This window comes from Monodon monoceros, unplaced genomic scaffold (genome assembly GCF_005190385.1).
Source record: "Monodon monoceros isolate NGI ecotype Baffin Bay Population unplaced genomic scaffold, NGI_Narwhal_1 Super_Scaffold_5, whole genome shotgun sequence".
In the NCBI taxonomy this organism is placed as follows: Eukaryota; Metazoa; Chordata; class Mammalia; order Artiodactyla; family Monodontidae; genus Monodon; species Monodon monoceros.
Window position 1 is genome coordinate 73,402,482 of NW_021703782.1, and position 27,914 is coordinate 73,430,395.

Here is a 27,914-nt window from a genome sequence, read left to right on the forward strand (position 1 = left end):
TTTTAAAAAAGTAATACCCAGCTTTGAGGCATGAGAAATATGATGAGGAGAAATTAGCTAATGTTTTCAGAACTTTTAAAATATCACTCTCAGTCTCTAAGATTTTAGCATTATATACAATATTGGTTACTTATTAGTGGTTTGGGAAGGACCAATTTAAAAATTTCTCTTACTATATTGAAATTCACGGCCCTGGTGTTTTCCACATTGACTATATGAATGATGAAGAAAACTCAATCATGTATTTAATTTCCAACTGGACAGAAAACAAAATTTTAAAAAATGTTTGGACTACTGACTTTTCATTTCTTCTAACGCAAATGTATAGGTAATTTTTATTCCCTGATTAGGAGGAAAGTGGTGGAAGAGGGCAGGGTTAAGAATTAAGCAGTTAAGCTGTTGGTCCCACATCAGACAAATTATCCTTATACCTCCTGTCAATATTGTTAACAAAGACTGTTATTTTATTAATCCTTATGATCCCGTGATTCTTTCTTTCATGTTTCAGGGCACAGCAGGTGAGAGAGTGGATTTGTTAAGCTGGGTGGGTTTATCCTTCTTTTATGCGTTCATTCAATTTTATGTTCATTTACTTATTGTACACATATGGCAACAGAAGCTGCTAAAGCAATCGTTGCTATTCTGCAAAACAACAAGGCACAGAAGCAGATGTCTTATTTCCGAGATTTCTCCCCCCAGGATTATTATGATTAAAGTTCCTTTGCCCCTCTCCCTGGAGAGGACAAGGGGCTGCTTGCTGGAGATTTTTTAATGACTTGGGGAAAGGCTCAAATATCCCCCCATTATGGTAATCCACCCCAGGGACAAACCACACAAGAATATTATGAATTTATTTTATTTTTCTATCCTTGCAAAGGTAATACTCAGCTCATTAGAATATGAAAAATATACTGTCAAATTTCAGAATTACATGGATGAAGAAAATCACCAAAGTGGCATCATATCATGTGTGTTAGAGTTGTATTTACTATATTGACTATATTAACTATGTTGTGTTAACAATAGGTTGTATAAGTATATATTGAAAAGGCAAAACGCTGTAACTTATTTCAGAGAAAATAATTATGTTGGCAAACCCCAAATTGTACATTGTAGATGGGTCCTAGGAAAAGAAGATTTAATTCACAGTGGACAATAGGTTAGCTTCTGTTTTCAGCCATGTGCTATTTCAAGAATCAAACATCATGAATAATACAGGATATAGGAGGAATAGTCTAAAGATGGAAAAGCACATTTTGATTAGGAAAGAGAATTTAAGGTTTAAGTCTTTTTTTTTTTAAGGAAAACTGCCTTATTACAATGAGATAAGAAAATTGTTTCCTTCTTTTCTTCCTTCCTTTCTTCTTCTTTTTTTTAACCATTTTTATTTTGGATATTTGACCTCTAAGCTGAGATGACTGAAAATGCCTCCTCTGGGCGTCAACCTTTTTGAAAGACTTTTTCCCCCTCCCTAAGGGCTATTTGTCTCTTGGAGGCATTGTCTACATTACTCACCAAGAGGCAAGCATTTGTCGTTGCACTAAATGCTGACATCTCCTGATAAGAGGGAAGCTGCAAAGCAGAAGAATTGAAGGTCAATATGTTTATATTGCTCTCAAGCGCATTGATGTACATTTGTGTATTGGGGAAGGGGAGTGAAGCTTGAGAGTGGGCCAGTGGGGAGGGGTAAATATTTAGTGATGCTGTCTACCTATGGGCTTATAAAGTTTACAGCTGCACTAGGAGGACAAGCATTACCATTAGCATGAAGAGTGGAGCAGAGCTCAATTGCAAAAGCTTCTAGCCATACACATAGGGCAATACGTAAATGATACACATTATTGCATTCACCCGTTCACCCTCCCCTGTTCAAGCTAATTGGAAATTTCAATCCATTTCGGAGAAGTAACACAACTATCAATCATTTTCCCTGGCATGAATCTTCCAGGAGGAAGAAAATGGAATACAACTAGCAACAGAGCTCACGCACTAGCCCATGTGTGTTAGATTTAATATCTGATCACTAGCTGGATTGAAGCCAAGAGGTGATTCACAAATTTGCTGCACATTAGAATCACCTGGGGATCTCTGAGACCTCCCTATGCCCAGGCTCCTCCCTAGATCTACTAAATGAAAATCTCTGGGGCTGGGACCCAGACACCAATGTTTTCCTTAAAAGCTCTTTAGGTAATTCAAACAAGCAGCAAAGCTTGAGAACCAGCCCCAAACGGGAACAAACTTATTTCACACAGATAAAGTGGGGCAATTCGTGTGTTAAAAGAACGTGTACCTCTCTATCTACATCTATATATATATTTTTTCCTCTTTATTCTGTTTGTGTTTCAAATAAGCTTTTTTTTTTTTCCCCCTGCAAAAAGCGTTATTGTTTCCATTTGGCCCAAGGCTTGGGAGAGGGGTCAAGGGCGGTTAAAAAGCTGCCTAGTGGCTGCAGAGTGGGGCTTCAGGAAAAGCTCTGACGCCAGAGGGGCTCCTCAGAGGCCGCTGGACTTCAGAGACTTCTGTTCGTGCTCGAGGGTGAGCCTTTCAAAGAGATAATCGCCCAGCCCACCCTGCGGATCAGCCAGCCTGCGGTGGTTGGTCAGGTGGTCGCCCATCTTCTTGATGAGTTTCACCTGCTCCTCCAGGAAGCGGCTCTCCCGGAAGTCGTAGAGGTGGGAGTCTGCGCGGGCAGAACCCAGGGCACGCAGATCCGATAGTGCCTGGTTCAGATTCTTCTCCCTGAGAACGGCGGCTTCCACAGCGTCCTGGGTTTTACCCCACTCATCTTGAGAAGGCTTCCGTGCATCCTGGTAGAGGGCGCGGCCACAGCACTGGTTTTGCATTTTCAAGAGACGCTGGGCGCCCTCACACTTCTCCTCTGCCAATTGGCGAAAAAAGTGGCCCACACCGTCCAGAGTCCAATTGTTGCTGTCGAAATAGAACCTCAGAGAGAGGTAAGTGTCCACAGATGCATGTTGAACAGGCGGTGGACGGTGGCGTCCACCACGGTGGAATAATTCCGACGAATCTGGGAGCTCGTGGTTGCTCAGTGATAAGGAGCTAAGCTCAAAAAACGGTGTTGGCCTGTGCTGGAGGCTGAGGATAGCTGAGTGGCTGAGGGTAGCTGAGTGGCTGATTCTAAAGGTTGTGACTGGAAGAAAGGTTGGAGGGTGGTCGGGGGCTGGAGCAAGGAGCATCCCTGGGTCTGTTCATTCCAGACACTGTTGAAGCAAAAGACAAGATATGCAGGACCGCTGAGCGCACTGCCTCAAATAGGCTTTGATATAAATGAACAAGAAGTGCAACCAAGGACAAAACTTACCCTTCCCCCCACCAAAATAGCTGGCGATACTGGAATCTAGATCTGGGAAGGGATTCTAACATTGCTTTCTTAACATTCCCAGCCAGTAGAACAGTGGTTCTCAAAGTATGGTCACCTTGTAACTAAGCAGTACCCTATGGGGCCTTCCTAGGACAGACCCATCCCCCATATCCTCTGCTGTAGATCCTCTCTGAAGTACTCAGATAATAGTATCTCAGGCATATTTCTTGAGTTTTCAGATGCTAAAAACCACCACCAAATGGAAGAAATTAACTCCTTGATGATCATGAGCACCGTAGCCCGCAGACCTTCTGGCACCTAAGGATGGATATTGTTACCTGCCCTACTGTCTCAACATCAACCAATCAGGGAATTGTGCACGAGCTGATCACATTCCCTAGGAACGCCCCTCCCTCACCTGGCCTTTAAAAATGCTTTGCTGAAACCTTTTGGAGATTTCCGGGGTTTTTGGAACACGAGCCACCCCTCCCCTTGCTCGACCTTGCAATAAACCTTTCTCTGCTCCAGACTCCAACCTTTAGGTTTGTTTGGCCGCACTGTGCTTCAGACACACAAACCTGCATTCGGTAACAACCTGACCAGCTTTACCAGCATCCCCTGATAATGTGTTAGATATTCAAGTTTCAGGGCCCTGTCCCAGCCTTATGGAATCAGCCACTCTGGTGGGGCTCAGTGATCTCTGTTACAACAGGCCCTCCAGATGATTTGTATTCACCTTGAAGTTTGAAAATATCTGCATTGTCAGCTGGCCAAAGCGTCCACCAGCAGGTGAAGGGGAGTGGCGCCTGGAAAAGATAGGGACCAGCCAAGGCAAGTACAGCAGCATTTGCCGTGGTAGTAATGGAGAATGCCTTTTCTCCACTGGTTGGCACAGACTGGTATCTGGGAGCAGTGGCAGGGTTATTTAGGATGCTTTACATTTCAGTGTAGAGTGACCGCTGTCCTGGTTTGCCAGGGACTTCTGTGTGAGCACTTGAAATCTCATCCTGGCAAACCCCTTAGCCCTGGGTTTGAAAAACGTAGGGAATAACATGAAATTTAGGGGAAACATGATCTAGGTTTTGGGCAAGTCACAAGTGCTAATTGAAGCTAAGCAAGTATGGACAACATCTAGCCTTCTTTAACCCTTTGCGGGGAGGTAAATCTGACTGGATGAAAGGACTTACTGTCAAGAGATCTTTGTAGAAACGTCCCCTCTGCTTAGTCCGCTGGTCCTCAGTTCTGGCTAGACGTTGGCATCGTCTGAGGAGATTTAAAATGATTTTATGGGTCTAGGATGACCAACCGTCGGTGTGAGGGTTTTTAAAAAGTGCTTCAGGTGATTCTAATGTGCAGCCAAATTTAGGTGCCACTGCTTAAGCTTTTGAACCGCTGCTACTTATTTTAACCTCGTCTTCCTATGAGAATATCCAACTGTAGTTGAGGTTTGTTTTTTTTTCTTTTTTTTAAACTGTTTTATTATAAGATTTACTGTCTTAAATAAGATTGAATGTACAGAAAATCCTGCTAGTCCATCTGGTATAGCTGGATACCCAGAATAATATCGTTAAGATATATACCATTTAAGTATTGTGACTGGCCTTTTTAAAACTAACATATGCATTGAGTTAGTATGATCTGTTTTGAAGTTGTCATGTTGGGGAGCTATACCTCTAATCTGCTGCCATTGCTAAATATCTGGACACCTCTTATTAGGAATTGCTTTTAAAAATCTTTAGGGATTAAAACCAAGATTGCTGTATTATTTGTACTGGGACCACAAAAACCTCACAAAATTCCCCCACTGTACCTTCTACCCCCATCTCTAACCCTTGGCAACTTCTAATCTGTTCTCCATCTCCACAGTTTTGTTATTTTAAGAATAATATGTAAACATAATCGTGAATTACTTAATTGGCTTTTTAAATTTTTTCCCTCAGCATCATTCCCTTGAAGTTCATTTCAATTTTTGCATATATTAATAATTTGTTCCTTTTTGTTGCTAAGTAGTATTCTATCATAAGATTTTATCACAGTTTGTTTAAACATTCACCCATTGAAAGACATTTGGGTAGTTGCCAGTTTGGGGCTATTATAAATAAAACTGCTATGAACATTTATGTGTAAGTTTCTGTGGGAACTTAATTTTTTGTTTCTTTTGGATAAATGCTCAAGAATACAATTACTGGATTGTAGGGTGAATCTACTTTTAGGGTTAAAAGAGACTGTCAAGCTGTTTCTCAGAGTGGCTAAACCATTTTATATTCCCACCAGTGATATAATTTTTCCACATACTTGCCAGCATTTGATGTCGTCACTATACTTTAATTTTAGTTTTTCTCTGATATCTCATTATGGCCTTAATTTGCATTTCCCTAATGGCTAATGATGTTGAACATCTTTTCACGTGCTTATTTGCCATGTGTATATGCTCTTCCCTGAAATGTCTGTTCCTGTCTTCTGCCTATTTTCTAATTGGATTTTTTAAAGTTGTTTGGAGGGTTCTTTGTATATTATAAATACAGGTCATTTGTCTCATATGGGATTTTCAAATATGTTTTCCCAGTGTGTAATTTTAGTTTTATCCACTTAAAAGGATCTTCTATGAAGCATTTTTAACTCATTTTGATGAGATCCAATTTATCAGTTTTTGCTTTTATTGATCATACTTTTGGTGTAAAGTCTAAGACTTATTAACTTAGTTCTAGATGCCAAAGATTTTCTCCTATGTTTTTTTCTAAAAATGTCCTGCTTTTACATTTAAGATTATGATCCACTTTGATTTAATTTTTGTATAAGGTGTGGAGGTTTAGGTTAAGGTTCACTTTTTTTTGTCGAGGGATGTCCAACTGTTTCAGTACCATTGTTTTGAAAAGTCTATTCTTCCTTGATAGCTTTTGCACTATTGTCAAAAACAAGTTAAATGTATTTATGTCAGTCTCTTTCTGAACTTTCCAGTGTCATTGGATATGAGTTTCAGGAAACACTGAGCCTGGCTCACTTAATGCTACTGAGTTGGAGGACTTGTATACGTTGGGCCTGTTGGCACAGCAGATGCTAGATTAGACTAGTGTTGATGGGACTAGTGCCACAGGAGGATGGGTTCCCCTTCAGGCTATGCTGCTGCTACAGTAGATCAAGTCCCCCTCTACCCCAACTGTGGGGCAGTGACCTGCTGCTGTTACTGCTTTGTATTAGGCTACTTTTGCCTCAGGTGTGTGGTGGGCTCCCTTTGAAGCTGCTGCTGCTGTCAGTCACAAGGTTAAATTCATTTTAGAAATACTTAAATATAAATACATAGACAGGCTTTTGTAGGACCTCTGTATTTGTTTTCTGCTGCTTTCATGTGAATCACCACAAATTTAGTGACTCAAGACAACGTAAATTTATTACCTTACAAGTCTGACATTGGTCTCAATTGGGTAAAGTAAAAGTGTTGGCAGGATCGACAGATGAATGGATAAGGGAGATGTGGCACATATATACAATGGAATATTACTCAGCCATAAAAAGAAACGAAATTGAGTTATTTGTAGTGAGGTGGATGGACCTAGAGACTGTCAGAGTGAAGTAAGTCAGAAAGAGAAAAACAAATACTGTATGCTAACACATATATATGGAATGTAAAAAAAAAAAAAGGTTCTGAAGAACCTAGGGGCAGGACATGAATAAAGACGCAGCCATAGAAAATGGACTTGAGGACACGGGGAGGGGGAAGGGTAAGCTGGGATGAAGTGAGAGAGTGGCATGGACATATACACACTACCAAATGTAAAAGAGATAGCTAGTGGGAAGCAGCCGAATAGCACAGGGAGATTATTAGCTCAGTGCATTGTGTCCACCTGGGGGGGTGATGGGGGGATGGGGGGGTGGGAGGGAGGGAGGGATACGCAAGAGGGAAGATATATGGGGATATATGTATATATATAGCTGATTCACTTTGTTATAAAGCAGAAACTAACACACCATTGAAAAGCAGTTATACTCCAATAAAGATGTTTAAAAAAAAAAAAAGTGTTGGCAGAGCTACATTCTTTTCTGAAGGCTCTTAGGGGTGTTTCTGTTCCCTGGACTTTATCAGCTTCCAGCGGTCACTTGCAGTCCTTGACTCAGAGTCCCCTTTCTCCACCTTCAAAACCCGAAATGTTGCATCTCTCTGATCCTCCTTTTATTAGGACATCTCTCTCTTTCTCTTTCTACAGTTGGGAATGGTTTTCTGCTTTTAAGGATTCATGCAATTAGATTTGTTCCATGAGATAATCCAGGATAATCTTTCTATCTCAAGGTCTATAACTTCAGTCATATCTGCAAGGTCTATAACGTCAGTCATATCTGCAAAGTCCTTTTTTCCATGTAAGGTAACATATTACTAGGTTCTAGGATTAGGGTGAGGGCATTTTTAAGAGCCATTATGCTGCCTACCACACCCTTAATAAGTGACCTTGAGAAAATTACTGAGGTTTTTAAAGCCTTAGTTTCCTCAAATATAAAATGGAGAGATATCTAGTTTATATCATGAAAGTGAAACAGTATATATGAAATCAACTAATTCAAAAAATAAGACTTCTTCTTTTTCTTTATGATTTACATAATTCTCAGAGTTCAGTTACTTGAACAGTTACTTTTTCTTAAACAGAGCTAAGGCATTTCAGGGTTCAGATGCTGTAAGATTGTCTGAATTATCTGAGTAACAGTTAGCTATGCACAGGTGCAAAGCATTTGATTTACTCCCTGGTGTTCTTTATCTTCTCATCCCACTTAATCCATATCCCTTGTCTAGCTCCAGCCAGTAGAGTCAGAGCTTGTTTTACTGTTTAAAGTTCAATTTAAAGTCTCTCTACATCTCTCGTTCTCAGCCCTGGTTGCATATTATAATCACCTGGGGAGGTTTCAAAACCTACTGATGCCAGATTTCTACCTATCATGGATATTTGAGGAGGGACCTGGAATGAAAGGCTCTAGTTTATGGTTTTTGGAGCCAAATCATAGTCTACATTGAGCCAAATCATTTGCGAGATCACCTCTAAAAAAGAATTTATCTGTGGTGACTAATGCTCTTCCTTTGCCAGTATCCTTCATTTGTCCCTCTTTGGGGGGAAACCCCCCCCAGCAGTTTGGCTCCCTGAATTACAAGCTGATGCTGTGGAATTAGTGTTGGCTCAGAGCGCACATCTTCGGATACCCATTCTCTCTCCTGCTGCCTTGCATGAACTTATATCCCTGGGCAGTTTTTCATCCACCGCCCTCTTTTTTGTTTCTAATCTTAGCAAGTAAAGTCTCCCCTTAATGAAACAGCATTTCATGGGACTTACTGGGAGCATAGGTCAGTTTCAGACCTATCATATGTTAGCTAAAGCAGATATAAGTGATGTATTTTTGGCATTCATCCTTGTGGGTTGGAGAGAGAAGACAGAATTTTATCCTTTTAGGTGTCATCTGACTGGGCAAATGGCCTCTTTCCCTCTGCTGCCTACCATGTGAAAAACTGAGGGTGTTATCTCTAGAAGGTATCAAAATAGTTCAGATAAATCAAGTTTCTCACTAAAAGATGACAAAACTATGGCTTAGGTGGTTAATTTTACATGTCAATTTGTCTGGGCCACCATGCCCAGTTATTTGGTCAAATATTATTCTGGATATTTCTGTGATGGTGTTTTGGGTTTTTTTTTTAAATTTTTATATTTTATTTATTTATTTATTTATTGGCTGCGTTGGGTCTTCATTGCTGCACGTGGGCTTTCTCTGTTTGCAGCAGGCGGGGGCTACTCTTTGTTGCGGTGCGCGGGCTTCTCACTGCCGTAGCTTCTCTTGTTGCGGAGCATGGGCTCTAGGCACGCGGGCTCAATAGTTGTGGTGCACGGGCTTAGTTGCTCCACGGCATGTGGGATCTTCCTGGACCAGGGCTCAAACCTGTGTCCCCTGCATTGACAGGCAGATTCTTAACCACAGTGCCACCAGGAAAGTCCCTGTGATGGTGTTTTTGGATGAAATTCATATTTAAATTGGTGGCCTTTGAGTAAAGCAGATCATCCTCCATAATATGGGTGGGCCTCACCCAATCAGTTGAAGCTCTTAATAAAGCAAAGACTGACCTCCCTGTTGCAAAAAGGAATTCTACCAGAAGACTTAACAGAAATTGAACTGCAACGCTTCCTAGAGTCTCTAGAATGCCTAACCTGCAGATTTTGAATTTACCAAGCCTCTATAATTGTGTGAACCAGTTGTTTAAAATCTCTCTCTCTCTTTCTCTATCTATATATAGATATGGATATAGATATAGATATCAATATCAATATCTAGGTCTATATTTGTCAATATATATGGTCACATTGTATACACATGCTATTAGTTCTGTTTTTCTGGAGAACCTTGACTAATATAGTGGCCCATATAAATAAAAGGATGAACCCAGGTTCACCCAGGTAAAAAGTAGTACAATGAGAACTGGAACTTAAGGCCTCATGACTCATTCAGCTGTGAACACTGACCCAGAACTGGGGTCAGCAAACTCTCGCCCACTGAACAAATCTCACTTGACTCCCGGTTTTGTAAATAACATTTTGCTTGAAGACAGCTGCACTCATTCATTAACGTACTGTGCATGACTGTTTCTGTGCTACAGCAGCAGATGGGCAGTTGCAACAGAGATGTAGGGTACACAAAATCCAAAATATTTACTATCTGGCCCTTTACGGAAAACATCTGCTGATCCTTGCTCTAGGATGCCATCTGATTTCTGATAGCACCGAGGAGAATAATTCGTGTACATTGGGTTAGATTGTTAATCTCATGTCCTCCTTAGGTCAAAGATCTCTTAAATGCTCAGCCTTGCAGTAGCCAGCTTGGGGAGGATTATCTGAGGATGCAGAAATGTTTCTTGCCAGGTCTTTCCAATCCACACTGCTCCCTGACTGTGGTTCTTAAAACCTAGTTTTTTAAAAAAATTTATTGGCGTATAGTTGATTTACAGTGTTGTGTTAGTTTCAGGTGTACAGCAGAGTGAATCAGTTATACATATATCCACTTTTTTTTTTTAGAGTCTTTTCCAAATAGGCCATTACAGAGTATTGAGTGGAGTTCTCTGTGCTAATAAGAACAGCAGGTTCTTATTAGTTATCTATTTTATATATAGTAGTGTGTAGATTTCAGTCCCAATCTCCCAGTTTATCCCCCCCCCCCCCCCCCCCCGCCCCAGTCCCCTGGTAACCTATTTGTTTTCTACATCTGTGCCTCTATTTCTAAAACCTGTCTATTTTAACCATCTACCACTCATTGCTTACTGGCTCTGGCTTCATGTACTTGATAATAAATCTATTTCTTGTTCTATCCTGGATGACATGTTCCAAGGACTGAGATAATATCTTATTCCACGTGATCTGTCCTTGATATTGTCTATCTTGGGGTCTTCATCTATGTCCTGAAGAAAACAGTCACACTCTGTCTTTTAGTACTACTAATAATACCACATTTTATGGGATGAATTTGACCCAATGCACTGAAATATCCCTTTAGAAGCTGTATGCAGCCTGTCACTGGGTTTTAGCACAGGGGTAGAACTCAGATGAGTGTTCATATTTAAACAAACCTACTTGACCAGAAACTTTTGTCTTACCAGTTATCTTATTACACAAGTAACTTCTGTCTTTGCATCTATGATGTAAATATTTTTAATTGCCTACGTTATCTGAAAATTATTTAGAGCTTCCATTTCATTAGGCATTGGAATTGCTGTGGTATGACTGTTTCATTATTTTATTTCCAAATGTTAAATTAGGCTTCAAGCTTTGGCCAAGAGTAGACAAAAAAGGGATTAAAAAAAATGAGTGGGAAAGACTTCTGATGCAATGGAGACTTAATAAAGATTTGATTTTGTATCAATAATTTATGCCATTGCAAAATAACTCCCTGGTAAAATTCCATTCTTTGGTAATCATTAAGTACAGAAATTAACAATCAAAATATGCAGTGCTCTTCTTCATTTTCTAAAAACAAACCTATATCTAGATGAGAGAAGAAGTTATTGCATAACTGAGGCCCTGGACTTACGACTCCAAGTCCTATCTTCTTTCAACCATACCTGCTACATTTCTGTCTAACTTCTTGAACATGAGGTAATGGCTTCAGCTTTCATCCCCTTCCTCAGTCTATAGCTTGGTGACTAAGAGTAAGGGATGTAAAACTTGAGAACTTGGGTTCAAATCTTGACTCTAAAATTTACTTGTTGAGTACTCTTGAGCATGTTATCTGTTTCTGCCTCAGTTTTCTCATCTATAAAATAGAGATAACATTACTTCTCTCAGGGAGTTGCTGTGAGGGTTAAAAGAGAAAATTCATACAATGCAAGAATTTATCAGTTCTTGGAACATAATAAATACCAAAAAAAAATGTTAGCTATTATCAAAGGCCCCTCATTTTATGGATAATATAATTTAGTTTATATAGGTATAATATTTACATATACATAAACATTTTATATCTATATGTGTGTATACATTCTTCCCATAACAGAAATTGAGCAGTCAACATTCACTATAGCTTCACTGCTATAGCTTATCTCTTGCTACATAATAAAGAAGTCCAAACTTAGTGGTGAAATAAACAAAATTTAATATGTGCACAGATTCTGTGGATCAGCAATTCAAACAGTACACAGAGGAGATGGCTTGTCCCTACTCCATGACTGATGTCTGAAACCTCAGCTCATGAGGATTCAAATGGCTGGGGCTGGAATCATCTAGATAAGGTTTTTGTTTTGTTTTGTTTTGTTTTGTTTTTTTGCGGTACGCGGGCCTCTCACTGCTGTGGCCTCTCCCATTGCGGAGCACAGGCTCCAGCCGTGCAGGCTCAGCGGCCATGGCTCACGGGCCCAGCCGCTCCGCGGCGTGTGGGATCTTCCTGGACAGGGGCACGAACCCACGTCCCCTGCATTGGCAGGCGGACTCTCAACTACTGCGCCACCAGGGAAGCCCCTAGATAATTTTAATTCACATGTCTGGCACCTGACATGGGATGACTTGAAGACTGGGCCCAACAAGGACTGTTGACTGGAGTGCCTACAGATGGCTGCCCATGTGGCTTGGACTTCTCATAACGTGGTAGTTAGGATTCAAGATAGAGTATCCCAAGAATGAGTGTCCAGAGTTCAAGCATTCCAAGAGAATCGTACAAAAGCTGCATGACCTTTTATTACCTGGTCTTAGATACTACATAGCATCACTTTCAGTATATTCTGTTGCAGGAGTTGGAGATCTTTTTCCATAAAGTGTCAGACAGTCAATATTTTAGGCTTTACAAGCCGTACAGTCTCTTTTGCAACTATTCAGCTCTGCTGCTGTGATGTGAAAACAGACACAAACAATACATATACTAATGAACATGGCTGTGTTCCAATAAAGCTTTGTTTATAAAAGCAGGTAGAGGCCTACATTTGGCCCACCAGCCATAATTTACTGACCCCTGCTCTACTGTTTGAGGCCCTGGAAAGCCTGCCCAAATTCAAGGGACAATGCCCGCATCTGGATGGGAAGAATGGCAACGAATTTGAGACCCTGCAATAAAACCACTACGTATGGGATATTTCTAAGAGGACCTGTCTGCATACCTTGTTCCTCACATGTATGGTGGATATGAGGTATTGGGACATCTTACATTTCTCTAAGCCTGGGTCGAGGTCATAGTTGGAATCTGAACTCAATGACCTTGATTTCTGGAAAAATTGGTAGCTCTACTTATGATTTCCTAACATTCCTTACCCCAATAAATATACCACAAAAGATAGATTTCAAGAAAACAGTTGCTTTATGGCAGATTTTTATTAAGTCTCCATTGACTGAACTATTCCATTTTGGTTGGAAAGCATGATTTTTGTTTCTTTCCTAAAGAGATCTGTAACTTTTCAGATGTGGTATTTCATTCTACTGAGAGGATGATGTAGGTTTTTATAAACAGAAAAAGCAGGGCAGGCTGAGTTCACTCAGATCATACTAATGCTTACAGGAATAACCGGAACTGGAACACAGGCTTCCAGGTTTTCCTGTCCTGTGCTCTTTCCGGTAGGTGCCATTGTCTGCTGGGGCTGGCAGTAATAATTTTTGACCTTTACCTCTCTACTCTATTGTGATTTTGGGCTTTGTTAGCTTTCTTATGAGTTTGTACTAAATTGTGTCCATAAAGTAGGCTGAATTCCTCAGGGAAGGATGATAGCTGTTACTGCGTTATTACTGCAAATGTTGTATTGGTTACCTTTTTTTCTTTTGTCCAGCTGTGTCCTGAACTTAAAAGATATATTACCCAAAATGAAAGATGTGCATGTGGTGGAAAACACTAATTTAAAGGATGAAAATTCCTGATGATTGCTTCAGTCAACCCTTAATACACACTGAGCTTCATTAGTAAATAGACAACTCTCAGATCTTTCCCTTGGAAGAGAGAGCATAATCAGGCTTTGTGTTGATTTTGCATTCTGTTCTTTAGAGACAGAACAAATTAGAATAATTGGCTGGTACAGGGAAAGCACAAAGAACTTTCTTATATTTTTGTGATGCATCCCTTAATAAGTGTTGAAAATGAGACTAGAGGTAAGAACGAGAAACTCGGAAGGGCAATGGGGGGAGGATATTGTTTCTTTGAAAATATTCTTTCAGTGTTGGCCCAGAAGAAATATGAAGCTGAGGAAAATATTTTTTTAAAAAATGATGATTTTTGTGTTAACGATGTGAGTGTGGAATTAGTAAGAATCGGGAAGCAAGCATCCTTTTCCACCAAGGACTTGGGAGCAAATGAAACCATAAATACTCCCTGCTCCTGGAAACCCTTTTGGAGCAGTAATCAGAGAAGGGTAAAGGCAGTGCCTCAGGGCAGAGGTGTTCAGAGCAAAGGGCTAGGAGGAGAACAAAAGGAGAGTGGATGTGTTTAGAGCTGTCATTTTGAAATTTACCTGCTTCTGCCTCAGTGCTGCTTTGCCAGCGTGTTGGTCCAGTAGAAATCCTCAAAGCAGGAGCAGCTGTGTTTTAAAATAATAGGATTAGAGCAAGTGACTTTAATCCAGGTCTCTCTAGCTCCAGAGTGTGAGGAAAGAGTGAGGCCACAAGGAATTGTTCACTGGGTAAATTTTCCCCAAACCTCACTAAGAGAAATTGACCACTGGATTATGTGCCTTGAAGGAAAGCAAAAATGTTGAAAGCAAAGAGTGTGGAGCTTGTTTAGAAAGCAAAAGCTGTATCACTTGGTCACCTGCTGATGATAATAGCATTGGCTGAGACCTGACCATTTACAACGAAGGCACTTCTGTAGGTAGTAAGTTCCAGGAGGGCCCGAACTGAGTATGTGTGTTTCAGCATTTAGCATGGTTTAGCATCTTAGAGCCCGGTACATTATTGGCATATTAGACTTAAAAATGAATATTTTCAGATTGTTTGAATGAGTGGATGTGTGTGATTCATATCCTATTTGCAGGTCCTTACGCCCTACAGTGGATTTTCAGTGTCAGATTGTGAAAGTATTTATGATGGGGATTGGCATTGTTCCCCATCTTATGGATAAAGATTACACATCATAGGACTTTATATTGATATCCCAAAAGCCTCATAGGAATTAACAAAAAAATAAAATTGGATTCTGTATAATTTCTAATTTGTAAGCTGGCCAGAACACTGGTATTTCAGCCAGTCCTTTGGTAGTTCCGATGACGTCCCCATGATCACCCAGACATAATCAGAATGGCTTTAGGATTTGGGAGCCAAAATATTCCTCAGTATTTACTGCTTTGCTAGTCCATTTTAGAAAATGGACTATTGAAAAAATAGCTTCAGACACAATATGGCATTTTATGATTTAGCATGAAATCTGAGAAATATAGAGGTTATCTGAAGCCTGCAATGGTAAAGTTCCCTCTGTTATTGAAGTTATTGTCTTTAAACAAAGATTCTACATCAGTAATGCTATACATATGTATATATTTTTTTCATGATATTCAGGTTAATTTCCTGTTCTCTCTAAGGAAGTAATGGGCTGGTTGGTATGAGAGATGGTGTGGCTTCCAAAGGTGAAAAGTAGCATTTTGTTGTAATTTCTACCTACCTAAGGATGGGAGAGGCCCAGGACACTGCAGTCAGTATATTATGTGGAGCAGGTTATATTGTGGTTTATTTATGAACTTTTACATGTTTATTTTCTATGCAAGTTTGTGTGCTCTTTTTTGAGTTTTGGTAGATAAGTGTTTTGTAACTTTGGAATACTTGGAGTTATGTATATATAACTTTTATATATATATATTTTAACGTAGTAGTTAAAGCCGTGGAGAGTGTATTAGTCTACCTAGGTTCAAATTCTGGCTTTACCCTATGGCTTCCCTGTGGCTTCCTCTCCTTATCTATTAGAAAAGGAGTATAGTAAGACTTCTGTGATGAGTTACAATAATGCCTGGCATATACTAAGTGCTATTTAAGCATTTGCTATAATGATTATGTATACTTGAAGGCAAGGACCTTGCCCCTTGATTGTCTCTGTATTCCTAATGCTTAAGAATTCCTAGGGCTTTTATAGTGCATTGTCTTAGAATAGAGATAGCTCAGTATAGTTCTTGTCACTGTAAAGTACTGTTATGTTGAAAGTCTTTGCTTGTGTACTAATCTATGACATATCTGCTGAGGACAAAGAAAGGAATAGTTTTAAAACTGTATGATTTAATGCCTTTATTATGTAATTATAAAACTAACAAATGATGATGGTAGAAAATTTGAAAAACTCCTAGACAAAATAGAGATCAATAAAATTTGGAGTAAATTTCAGAGTGTAAAGTTGTCCATGAATATTAGTGCTTTCACATTTTCTAGGACTTTAAGTAGACTCTGCTTCTTAAGGGTCTATTCATGATATTTTATTTTAATGATGTTTTCATCATGGGGACACACACAAATCTGTTAAAAAAAGAAAGACATGTAAATCACTGATGTTTCAGATAGCCACATGAAATAAAGTGGGAAAGGTCAACAAGCTGAAAGAATGTGGAGTAGCATCTCCTTAATTGCTTACATAATTCTCATAATTACCTCTTTGTGGATAAAATAATTAATGGGGAATCTAATTCAAGAAAAATGTATGAACTTCACACCTTCTTGAAGCCAAGTATTTCTTTCCACAAAAGGTTACTTTCCACACCATGATTCCTTATTACCTGACAGGGAAAGAGTATTGTATGGCAAAGGGTCTTCCCGAAGGAGGGTGCTTCCCACACTCATTGTCATAAATGACTTCGGAATTACTGTTGCTGTATTACCAAAATCTTAAACTAGGATATTTTTGACAAATGCGGTCCTTGGTTAATTTTTAGAGCTACAAACTGTCAGATGGCTCTGAAATAACAATTGTCTGGCTATTCTTCAGGGTGATCACAATATGGTAATGACCTTGAGGTATCACTAAAAAGCAGGAAGGTGTGAGTCTTCCTTTGGTTCCAGAGTGAAGTGCTAGTTGGAGTTGGAGTTGGAAAAGAGGCCAAAATCCAAGTGATAGAGAAGGAAATGTGAGGTCATTAGTGAAAAACCAGGTTGAAGTTAAGGTGAAGAGGCATGAGGAAATGGTCAACTGTTACAGTATTACAAAGATCATCAAGAAACATATCCATGAATGCAGTTTGTATTGCAGTCTGCTGAAAAAGAGACGAATATCCTGGCCTGGACTTCATGGAGATTATATTTTATTGATTCTGATAATGGATTATTGTTGAAAAGGGCCTCCTATAAATTACAACCATGCAAAGGCAGCAAGATAATTTTTTTTTTTCTTTATGTATGTGTTTCTCATTTCTACTCACTTTCACACTTACCCTTTCTCTCTCAGGGGAAGAGAAAATCACAAAAAACAAAAACGTCAAATCTCAGCTATTCATTTTCAAAATATTTTTTTTTCCAAATTCCAGTGGAGGCAATAGTTTAACTGTTAAGATTTGTAAGCCTCAAAAAGCTAGATTTTTACAAACTGTAGCCAAATTTTATTCCATAAATAATAGCTTTGGAAAGAATATGTGATGATGCAAAGTTGGAAAAAGTTGGTTTTTCTTCCATAAATGACTTCACTGTGTTTGGGAGAAGAGGCAGAGAAGAAATCAAGGTAATCAAACATGGGGTGAGTTTTTCTGATAGGGGGCTCTAGTGCTTTAAAATAGACTAGATAATCCTAGGGATAATCTGAGGGTAGAACAGACCAATGCCTCATTCCAATCTGGTACCCTGGAAGAAAACAGTGTATTTCCTTTGAGGTCTTGAGAGGTTTTTCTTTTGCTTTGTTTTGGTTTTGGTTCATTTTGTAATCAACCTTATTAAGGTATCATTTACATACAATAAAATGCAGACATTTTTAGTCAGCGGTTCAGTGACTTTTCATTAATGAATACATTTGTATAACTACCACCCCCATAAAGATAGATAACAATTCTAAAACCCTAGAAAGTTTCCTCCTAGCCTTTTGCAAAAGTATCCCCACCTTCCACCCCAAGGCAACCACTGATCTGTTTTTTATCTTTAGAGATGAATTTTGCCCATTTTAGAATTTCATGTAAGTTGAATAATACAGTAGGCGCCCTTTTGATCTGGCTTCACTTGCTCAGCATATGGTTTTTGAGATTCATTCATGTTGGGATGTTTTAAACCAGGACTTTAGCCTGGGTGGCTGATTTTGTCTGAAGGCACCTATAGGTACATCTGAGTCTCTGGCATTGTCACTGTCCTTGGCTCAGTATTTTAAACTTTACTAAGAAGCACAGGGTAGAAGTAAGGAAGATCATTGTCAGTATAATGGAGGTGAAGTGGGTTCTGTTATATAATATTCTCAGCATAAATTGACCTGCTTGGAATCATTGTGCTGATAATCAACAAGGATATTCTTCCTACAAAAAACCTTGATACTATAAAACTTCTAAAGGACGCTGTCCTAGGACTCTTTTAGTTTTCATTTTTTGGGAAGCATTTCTGGAAAATTAAAATGCTCACAACCTGAAAGAAGCAGTTATTCACCTGAAGGCTAACTCTGCTAAAGTTGAGTTGTCCGACCTTTACATGCTGATAGAACCCAAATAGCCTTGCAAAACAATGCTGTAAGCATATAGATTATTTAAGATGGACGTGTGTATGCAGTAAAGTGAAAAAACAAAGAATCTTTGAGTTTCCATGGCTGGTTTTTTTAATTTTTTCATTTAAGTTTCTATAGCATATGCTAATAGTTCAGGGTTACCTCAGGGTAGTTTTAGGTCCACTCTACATAAATGTTGAAGTACTCCATACCCACCTTTTTTCTACCTTCCTTCTTTTCTTCCATCTTTCCTTTCTAACTTCTTATAATCCATTATACTTAATCCTGCATTTGCTGAGGTGGCAATTAGCGTAGGAAAATACTGTGAAAATTTGCTGTTCAGAATGCATGTTGACCAAATTCTATATTGAGAAAAGGTCTGAATTTACCCAGAGTAACCCTTTCTCAGAGTCTTTGAATAAACGCCATAGAAACTGGGCTATATATAATATCCTGACAGGTATGTAGAACTCATAGCAATAGCCCTAAAGAGCTTACCTAGCATAGATGCATATGAATGCATTTAATGATTGTTTTATTGGCAGCAGTGCCAACATACACAGTCTGTTTTATATCATTCTCATTACCTGCTGTTTACCACTGTATACATTGCTAATGGTGTGGTTTCTATGGCTTGTGAATTTCACGGCCAAATAATATGAAATTCATTGTACACTTTAGTGTAGAAGATGGAGACTCCATAGATTTTCGTGTGCTCTTTCCCCCTTTGGAATGTATTACACTGAGATCAGGCAAAATAATAAATTTATTTCAAATGTGCTTGATAGCGAAACATCAATTAGGACTAAAGGGCAACATTTCTTCTCCCAGCAACATAACAGTTTTTAAAGACTATGCCATTGAACGTGGAGTTACTGAACATGGGACTCAGTTCACTGGGATCCCTTCTTAGAAAAATAAAGGAAAACTTGAATTGGATTTGTGTGGCTTATTCAAGTAGTAACTTACCAGCTACACCTTGGTTAACTTAATTTGTCACAGTCGTTTGGTATTTTATTAACTCTTTTCCCCTTCTTCCCCCGACTCTCACGAGAACGGATCATGAGTATCTTAAAACATACTAAGTCGTCTTCCGTCCCTGTTAATCTAACTACAAAAGCACACTTTCCTTATCCAATGTAACTTACTGTGTTTTAGAGTAACTGTGGTTTTAATTCTCTACAAAATTAAAAGCAGCAAAGAGAAACAGTTTCAAGGAGCCACCACATTGTAGAGCTTTAGAAAGAAGACTTTAGAATTAAGGACAAATATATCATTTTATAGCTAAAGCACCTGAGGCCTAAAGTAGGCAGGTAACCATCGAGGTCAGGGAAAGGGGTTGAAGATCAGGTTTCCAGCTGAGAAAGAGTCTAGAGGGACTCAATCTGAGCAGGTCAGAAACTGAAATGAGACCACTGATGTTCTGGGAAGGCTGGCATCTGGCCTTGAGTGTGGGATTCGGACAGGGAGTGGGCCCGGGGGGGAACTGAGCTTCTGCAGTAGGCAGAGAAGTCCACCTCGTCTCCGGAAAGTGACATTGACCTCAGGGTGTTGCGGGGAAAGAACAATGAATTCCAGTCCGCCTGAGAAAGCAGGCCAATCTGATTAACTCTGAATTTAAGCTTATCTCAGATACTTCTTGAGAAAGAACTTGGACAAGAGCAAGTCCAGCGCAGCCTCTTTAAATCCATGCCCAGTATTTTCTGGGGGAGCTGCTTAAACCCCCCAATTGACTCCAGTATTTTAATTTCACTCTGTATTTAATTCCGACAGTTCTATGATTGATTATTTAATGGGCAAATAAGTAGGGTCACAAAAGAGTGTGAATGTATTTTACAGGATGAGGATGGGCGGGGTGGAGCAGTCTGGAATAGGACACCAATAAAAAAGGATCTTGGTAAAGAAGAACGTCTATTAGAAATGGAGAGGAATTCGCAAGGAAATTAGTGCCTGACACCACGCCCTACTCTCTGTGTGTTTAGAAGCTAGTTTCTAATTTTATTTTCATAGGAGATCTCCCTGTGATGAATTGTCTTTTACCTCCACACTATTTATCACATGGGCATATTGTGAAGTTTGTGTGAGAGAAAGCAAGTATTAGAATTTGTCTTGCAAGCAGCTATAAACATTATCTGGAACCAATCTAGGGTAGAAGGAAAAGGAAAGGAAGGTGGAAACAAAGGGGAAAGACAGCTAATGATGCTGGAGTCTCTCACTGGGATTTGTGGTATCTCTTTTTGAAACTAAGTACAGAAAGTCAGAACTTGACTGATTGTTTCTTGATCACGGTTTATTTTCATTTTTGTTTTTTTCTTGCTCTCTCATCAATTATTCCAGCCAATATTATGTCGTTTTCAGTAAGCATGCCTGTCTTGTTTCCATTCACATTATTTATGCAAATGTTGACTGAACTGATGACCCCGAGTTATCACGGAAACATTAGATACACCAGTGGATACATTTCTTAATTTTAGAAAAAAATTACTGAGTGAAGGTTAAAATAACTCTTCTTAAATTTGTCATATAAAAAAATTCTCCTAACATACAATACCTCATTGCCTAATAATGCCAGATAAATGAAGAATTCCTGCGTATTCATGAATGCGGGCTAGTCTGTATATTTTTTGGCAGGTATGACCGTTACCGAGGGTAACGACCTAGTTTGCTGGCCATGTCCTGTGTCCTAGAAAGTTGTAGTTTCTGTTTTCTTTCAGTTGGTCCATTGGATATCAGAAGTGAATTTATAAAATTATACTTCCCTTTACACTTACTTTGCTTTTTTTTTTTATTTACTTGAAGTATAGTTGATTTACAATGTTGTGTTTCAGGTGTACAGCAAAGTGATTCAGATATATATATTTCTTTTTCAGATCCTTTTCCATTATAGGTTATTACAAGGTTTGAATACAGTTGCCTGTGCTATACAGTAGGACCTTGTTGTTTATCTATTTTATGTATAGTATACACTTACTTTGTGTGATCTAGACTGGTCAGACCACATGATTATTTTTACTTCTGATATAATTTTTTCAGGTACAACCTCAAATCTTTGATGAGAAGATATTTTAAAATAAGTTTAGCATGTGTGTGCTCTAAATCCAACAGTAGTTATTAGAGATATGATTTTGCACTTAGGTATTCCTCTCTTTTTTGTTCTTGGCCAACCAATTGAAAATTAGTTTTTATTTTCTGGTTGGTTTGCTAGATGTTTATGACTATAACAAAAGTCTTAAATTTTGTCTCATATCTTAAAACACAATCTGAATTAGCAGTGGATATTGTGCTATACATAGGGGCTGTGATATAAATATAGTTTCTAACTTCAAAAACATATAACCTAGAAGGGAACACAGACACATATGCAGCAATTATGGCAACTGCATTTGTTTACTAAGTGAAATATTAGTGAGATGGATAAAGTGCTAGCAAGCCTTGAACAGCCAAATCAGCTTCAAAAATAGATGTGCAGTTCTTTAAAAATCTTTTTAACATTTTTCCAGCTACATGTAGAATATAACTTACTATAAAAACGATATGGGTTTTATTTTAAGCAATTTAGCATTTTGACATCCTCATAATGAAATTAAATCCAGAAGGAGGTTTCTCTCCATGATCTCTTGAAATGGTCCTTGATCATCCACAATATTTACCATAATAACAAAGGTGGTACCAAGGGCAGGAAACTCCAACATTATTAAAGTTTCGTAAAGCAAAGTGAATTTTAAGAATATAATGTCCCCAAACTGACAAAGGTCTTGAAAAATAATTTCAAGGGAAGCATAAATTATTTTCTGTTTGTCAAAGGGCAAAAGTATTTAGGTTGAGTTAATGAATGGTAGAGTTTTTGAGTGGAGAATGTCCTTAACATATTATGTAGATCTATACTGTCAACAGATGCTAGCCATGTAGCAGTATTTATATTTAAACAAGATTAAAAATTCAGTTCATCATTTGCATTTGCCATACTTCAAAGATGTTTATTAGCTCCATGTGGCTATTGAATACTGCATCGGATAGTACAGGTATAGAATATTTTCATTATCACAGAAAATTCTGAGCAATACTAAAATTATACACAGATATTCACAGAGAAGGCAACAAAGTCTCAAGGAAATAATATAACTTCCCCAAGGTCGCACAGCTGTGTTTTTAAAGAAACACAGAACGACACAAAGGAAACAGTAACAGAGGCATTAAAGAAACCCAGTAAGTTTCTGGAACAGTCAAAATAGGGTTTAAAAGTGCATACTTAGCTGTTAGCAGGGCTGAAGCTCTTCATGGTTGGTAAGATCTACCTGCCTGAATTTGGACATTTAGCATTTTATGCAGTGAATTAAAAGCAAAAATCATTTCAGCGAACGGCTGCCAGCTCCATATTTTTAGCCACTGCCGTGCTTCCAGGTTATGTTTATCACTTTCATGTACAGGGCACCACTGTGAAATGTGATGGTTTATCTGACCCCAGAGAAATCAAGAAATCTTGGGGGAGTTGTGGCTGTATTTGCAAAGATTGATTTTTAAATTCATCATGCAGACTGGCCCTGTTTTAAAAGGGATTCCTGCCATCACATAATCAAAATGTGAACTCTCTTCTCACCTTGCAAGTCAAAGATAGTTCCTGCATTTTTATTATTTCGTTGAAATCCAAATATTATTTTTCTATTCTCTAACTTGTTTTCATCACAGTGTGATCAACTATTGCCAAGGAAGGAAAGGTTAGATTTATCATCAAAGTTTGCTAAAGGCCCCCTACGTAATTGAACCCTCAGGAGAAACAATCCTTATGTATTCTTTCTCTGTTGTTTCAATATCTTCGTAAAGAGTCATTTCAATATGTTTGGTTCTGTAGCAGAGGTTCTGTGAAGTGCTTATCTTCCTCAGAGGTCCTGTGGGTAAAGATGGGTAAGGAGAGAGAGGGAAGGAGGATAGAGAGAGGCTCAGTGCTGAGATAAGGACAGTGTTCTAAAGCCTCCTGGGGCTGGGGGTGGGGTGCACAAACACCCACGACTAATCCAGACAGAAGCTGAATAATCAAGGGGATGACCACTGTGAAGTCATGTGGTCACCTCTCCCTCTAGAAATAAACATTGCCCTCAGGAAGTCTCCACCCGCCCCAGAAGAGCATTAGGAAGGTCTGGAGAGGGGGATTATTGGCAGAAATGGAAAAAGCAGGTTGAAAGGATTAGCCTGGAGCAGAGAGACCAAGAAACCCAAACCAGTAGAAGGAAGGCAGACTTTTCATGGACGTCTCCAAGCCCAAGTTTTCATGGACGTCTTTTCATGAACGTCTCCAAGCCCAAGTTCTGGGAAGCACAAGTCAAAGAGTGCTCATTTAACCTCTTTGGGCCCCCATGGGAGTGGAGGAAGACTGGACAGAGAGGGAGAAGGGGCCATTGAAGATACAGTATTTACTATGGGATTTAAATCCTGAAAGGCCTCCCAGTAGCTTCAGATCTGCTCAGGAATCCTTCATGTCCTGCTGGTTCGCAGCGAGTGGCTCACAGCTTCAAGGCTTCCTCTGCCAGATGGAGAACTATTTCAAACATCCTGCTTCTATTTTGTACTGTAGCAATCCAGACAGGAAACCTGACCCCATTTTCAGGTTCTAAAGAAAAATTCTAAGTACCTGAAAGACCTAGAAACGTGGTGGCTTCTATTTAAGATGTGGAGATAGAGAGCGTATACCTGGACTTGGGTCTGCAGGAGCGCCAAATTGCACCAAGAGTTCCCTTTGTTTTCTCTCCCATCTCTGTTTCTCCTTCTCTCTCTGCTGGATTAGCCACAGGGACTCCAAGTTCTTCATTGTGTGGTCCTGGTACCAAGATTCTCCTGGGAATTATAAAGCTATTCACCTTCTACATCGAGCACTTCTTATTTTTTCCCCAGCAACGTAAGTCATCCTTAAGAGGAGTCAGGGTGCTAGCTCTTAAATATATTTTAGTCATCCCTTTGTACATTAAATGCTCTTTCTTGGAGACTGCTTCTGACATGGTGTTCAGCGTGCTCTCAGCTGGCCTCATTTGGAAGCCGATCCTGCTTCCAAATGCTGCCTGTTGCTGGCATCCTGAAGTTCTGCCCTGCCTTCCCCATCAGGTACAGTTCAGGAGCTGCCCACCTCAGGGTGATAGGTTATCTTCTAGTTGCTTTATTCCTTTTCCTTTTACATTTAGAGATATATCATTTGAATACTTAAACTTCTCTGTGACCACAGCTTTATTTGCAACCCACAGGTTTTGTTATGGCATATTTTCATTATCATTCAATTAATAAAATTCTAATTCCCATTGCAACTTTATCTTTGACTTACATAATGATCAGAAGTATGTTTTCAATATCCAACTATTTGGTAAAATATTGGTTATATATTTTTAAATTTCTTGCTTATTCTGAGTCTTGTTTTATAACCAGCATATAGTCAATTTTATAAACGTGCCATGTGTACCTAAAAATTTGCATATAATATATATATTCCATCATTGTTGGTGCAGTGTTTTATGTAAATGTAGGCCAAGGTTTTTAATGGTGGTATTCAGATCTTCTGTAATTTGCTGATTTGTTGTTGTGGTTCTATGTTACTGATCTAGGTAATTTTTCTATTTCTACTTAGTTTTTTGGAATTTCCCTTCGTATATTGCATTGAAGTTTAGATTTATACTATATTCCTTATAAAGTAACCACTGGTTTTTTTATCCTGCCTTATCGCCAGTGATACTTTTTGCTTTCAAATCTATGTTAACATTAAAAAAAAATTCTTCAATTTTATTTATTGTTGTTATGACATAATTTTTTCATCCTTTAATTTTCAGTCTGACTCTTGTCTCTTGTAAGTGGCATAGAATTAGGTTTTTTTGTTTGTTTCAATAATCTTTGTCTTTAATAATAATCTTTAATTTGAGTATTTACAGTTAATGTATTTTCTTATAGACCATTTACTCCTTGTTTACTATTTGTCCCACCTTGTTATGTTCTTTTTGCTCTTCTTTCTTCCATTTAGATTCTTCAAATTCCATTTTCCCTTGTATTAGCTTGTTACTTTTACATAAGTAGCAGTTGCACATGTACCATGACTTATTAGCTCTTTTACTGCTTCTCAAGCAATGCTGAGATCTTAAATTTCTTCTACTACTTTTTCCTCTTCCATTTGTTTTAATGCATTCTGATTTTTGATATATTTTATTATTACTCTTTTGTGCAGTTAGATTTTATTTAGATTTATCCACTTATTTATCCTTTCTGTTATACATAATTCCTTTATAAAGTCCTTATTTTCATCTGTGATAAATTTCCTTCTGCCTGTGGATCTCCCTTTACAATTTATTTCAGTCAGTTCTGATGAGAACATATTCTCTAAATTTTGTTTGTTGGCAAATTTCCTTATTTCATCTTTCCTTCCAAACAACATTTTCTCTGCCTCTAGAATTCTCAAAGGACAGTTATTTTCTTTAGCACTTAAAAATGTTATTCCATTATTTTCTAGTATCCAATCATTTTCGTTGAGAAGTAAGCTGTAATCTTAATCCTATTGTTCCTTTGAAAGTAGTATCCCTCTTTTTCCTCTGGCTAGTTTTAAGATGTTCTGTTTTTCTTTGCTATTCATGAATTGTACTGTGGTTATCTTAGGTGTGGTTTTCTTTGTACTTACTCTTGTTGCATTTTTTTAGTGCTTATTGAATTTATTGCTCGATACATTCTTTTTAGCTTTAGAGAACTCTCAGCTGTTATTTCTGAAATATTGTTTTCATCCCAATCTCTCTCTCCTTTTATCTTTGGACTCCAATTTAAATATATGATAAAGATATTTACTGTGGCCCATATGTCTCAAATGCGCTTTTGTGTACTTTATATCCTTTTTGTTTTCCATGCTTTTTTTTTTTTTTTTTTTTTTTGCGGTACGCGGGCCTCTCACTGTTGTGGAGCACAGGCTCCGGATGCGCAGGCTCAGCGGCCATGGCTCACGAGCCCAGCCGCTCCGCGGCCTGTGGGATCTTCCCGGACCGGGGCACAAACCTGCGTCCCCTGCATCGGCAGGCGGACTCTCAACCACTGCGCCCCCCGGGAAGCCCTGTTTTCCATGCTTTAGTCTTAATATTTTTACTATTCTGTCTTCCAGTTCACTTACCTCTCTTTACATGTGCCCAATCCACTACTGAGTTTTAAATTTAGTATAAGTTTAATTCTATCAGTTCAACCAGTTTATAGCTTCCAGTTATCTAGTTAAATTCTCCACCTTGTCATCTATTTTCTTGAACTTGATAATATTTACCAAAATATGTATGAACTTAGGTCACCTGTGATTCTGATTCTGTTTTTTCTTTTTTGGCGGTACGCGGGCCTCTCACTGTTGTGGCCTCTCCCGTTGTGGAGCACACGCTCCGGAAGCGCAGGCTCAGCGGCCATGGCTCATGGGCCCAGCTGCTCCGTGGCATGTGAGATCTTCCCAGACCGGGTCCCCTGCATCGGCAGGCGGACTCTCAACCATTGTGCCACCAGGGAAGCCCCTGTTTTGATTTTTATTCTAATTCTCCTTTTCTTGGTAGTCTTGATGGTTCTTCAGTGAATACTAGACTTGGGATATGACAAGTTGTAGAGAATCTGAATGGCATTACAGTTGCCCTTTGAACAACCTGGGTTTGTTGAACTGTACAGATCCACTTATACATGGATTTTTTTGCAATAAGTAATACAGTACTGCATGATCTGTGGTTGATTGAATCCTCAGATTCAGAACCACAGATAGGAAGGGCCGACCACAGAGTTATATGTGGATTTTTGACTGCACAGGGAGTCAGCGTCTCTAACCCCTACATTGTTCAAGGGTCAACTGTATTTTTTTCAGGAGAGAATTTCCTATTCTCAGGTAGGGAGCAGAGGGGAAGATCACCTCAGTCACTGGACAAACTGCATACTCATTTTCCTTCTTTATAAGGTTCAATGTAGATGTTGCATCAACTTTCCTAACACACACACACACACACACACACACACACACACACACACACACACAGAGACTTTCAGTGTCCTAATTCATATGATTAGTTTTCCATTGGGCCACAATTCTTTGATAGGTTCTGAACCCCTGTTTTGTCTCTTCAGCATTATAAGCCAACTAAACCTTTGACTTAGTTAGCTTTTGACTTCTGCTTTGACTTCAGTTAGCTTTTGCTTGACTTCTTAGCATCTTGCCTTGTCTACCTATTATACATGGAAAATACTGCAAGGGAACACTTGCTGAATCCAGCTCAATCCTATGAATCTTTACTCTCTCTGGGATTTTGGTCCTTAAAATTCTAGCTGCCTTGTTATTCTAAATTCCAACTCTGGTTTCCTTAGTCCTATGACATTGTCCTAAGATCTACTGGCATTTCTGCCTCTTAGGAGCCACATTTGGTTTCTCAGACTTTTGCTCTTCATCAGTGGTTTCTAAGTGACTGGGCTAGAAACGCATGTGCAGAGTATTGTTCTCACTTCATTGAGTTTCTTTCTCTGTTTTACTTTTCTAGGTCATGGCTACCTCAGTAGCTTTCTA

General features: G+C 38.9%; 1 pseudogene; it reads right to left on the reverse strand.

Annotated features, from left to right (window-relative positions):
• Positions 1–2,492: 2,492 nt before the first annotated feature.
• LOC114884459 lies at positions 2,493–17,952 on the reverse strand (annotated as a pseudogene).
• Between the last annotated feature and the right edge of the window lie 9,962 nt (positions 17,953–27,914).